This window comes from Limulus polyphemus, unplaced genomic scaffold (assembly GCF_000517525.1).
Source record: "Limulus polyphemus unplaced genomic scaffold, Limulus_polyphemus-2.1.2 Scaffold4403, whole genome shotgun sequence".
Lineage (NCBI taxonomy): Eukaryota > Metazoa > Arthropoda > Merostomata > Xiphosura > Limulidae > Limulus > Limulus polyphemus.
Window position 1 is genome coordinate 68,629 of NW_013670013.1, and position 2,145 is coordinate 70,773.

The window sequence follows — 2,145 nt, forward strand, 5'->3', positions numbered from 1 at the left end:
ACAATTTAAACAACCGGTCTCTGTCAGGTTAAAACGAAGAACCGTTACTCGAGAAAAGTGATAAATGTCTGGCAAATCCTTGGTTGTATATCAGGTTTTTACTTCCGGTTAACCTCCGAATGAAATATATTTTTGTTTTTTTAAGTCTCTTGAACGCTGAACTTGATGCATATAAATATACATACCATTAAGATTTAGGTGTTTTAAGATATTATTTTAATTTAGGTGTTTTAAGATATTATTTTAATTTAGGTGTTTTAAGATATTATTTTAATTTAGGTGTTTTAAGATATTATTTTAAAGAGGAAGAACATTGTTCATATTTAAAATTCATGTAAAAACTTAGAGTGCAGCCACTAAGGCAACCTACTGACAAACACTTTTGCCAATAGTAGTTATGACTACTAACATTTAATATTTAATAATACGGTTTTTAATCATGAAATTCGGTGTCTATTGTAATAAATTTACTTAATTCTTTGTAATACGTTACTCTGAAAAATGCATTTTCAACCACTACATAGATTTAATTTCCCAATAAGACCAGTAGACCCACAATTTAATTATTGTTTTCTATGATTCAAAAATATATAAATTTAAGCAATAAAAAACAACAAAACGAACGCAACTATAACAGTGAATGTCGCTAAAATTTAAAAACAAAAGCAATATGACTATTTGTCCTTCGTAGCAATAACAATTGTTTGAGTTTTGTTTTCTAAATAATGCCAGTGACACCCTTTCGCCTCAATTCCAAGTAATGTGGTGCTTGGTTACAAATGTTTTTTATACATGTGTGTGTGTGCTAATACGATTATATCTCACACCATGGCCATTCTTAGTAGAAATATATATTCTGTTCTTTAATTCAAACATTATTGCTTACAACACATGGAAATACTGGCAATTCTTATGAACAACATCGGTGTTTAAAACAGTTCCACTCTCTCTATTTTTTATTGAAAGATGAAAATGTTTGTACGATAAAAATATATTTAGTTGTGCGTGACTTAACTCAAAAGAAAATATATTAATAAGGGTAATTCAAAATGAATAAATAAGTTTGGCAGTAACAAAAACGTCTCACCGAAATGTTTATCTTTGCAGGTAACAAGATAAGCCTAACTCCCAAATACTGCTGCCATCGTCTAGGTTGCCCAGACGTTCGCACTAGAACTCGGCTGTTCTACGCTGTAAGACGCAAGCAAATCACGAGTCTTTGTTAGACTCTACTCCCACCTTTCGTCTTTTATACAACTTTAAACTCATTAGGTTTGAAATATTCCAAGTTATTACAATGAATCTCGGTTTCTTTGCAATACCTTAAATTATGTTAAAAAAATATATAGACGTAGTAAGTTGAGTTCTTGTGAGTGTTCAATTCAAAACTAACTTTTGTGTTTCAAACTCGTGGTCTGCTTAGCCAGATTTCTTTCCGTGTGTTGGCATAAGTAGGTGTAGCTGTAAATAGAATATAGACGCTGCTGATTGGTTGGTGCATGTGAATGTTTAATATAGGAGTCAGTACCATTTAATACCCAATTGTATAGCTACATGACGTCATTGATAGTAAAAGGCATCAGTTTGTTCCATGAGCTCAACAGCTAGTATGAACAAATGGGTCTGAAAAGGGATGATGCAGGAGTAAATAAGTTAAACTTGTATGAACAAGCATTGAAATAGGAGTAAATAGGTTAAACTTGTACCGTTCAAGCATAGCGTCTTATGAACAGAGATTACATTCTGAGGCGTTACCTAGAGAGATGATGATAGTGTTACCTAGAGAGATGATGTAATTTGTATTGGACTGTAGAAGACAGTTACCGTTTATTAATTAATATCTCTGCAGCAACGTTGCTATTGTGTTACCTAGAGAGATGAGGTAATTTGTATTGGACTGTAGAAGACAGCTACCGTTCATCATTTCATGTCTTTACAGCAACGTTGCCATGGTGTTACCTATGAAATGATGAACGGTAGCTGTCTTCTACAGTCCAATACAAATTACATCATCTCTCTAGGTAACACTATGACAACGTTGCTGTAGAGACATGAAATGATGAACGGTAGCTGTCTTCAACAGTCCAATACAAATTACATCATCTCTCTAGGTAACACTATGACAACGTTGCTGTAGAGACATGA

General features: G+C 33.0%; 1 protein-coding gene across 1 annotated transcript in view; it reads right to left on the bottom strand.

Moving 5' to 3' along the window:
• The window catches only part of LOC106471091 (ETS-like protein pointed), a gene marked incomplete at its 3' end in the record, with an annotated part of 60,244 nt that extends 58,832 nt beyond the window's left edge, over nt 1-1,412 (bottom strand). Inside the window, exon 1 of the mRNA XM_013931678.2 lies at nt 1,088-1,412. The remainder of the gene's footprint in view (nt 1-1,087) is intronic.
• Nucleotides 1,413-2,145: the final 733 nt, after the last annotated feature.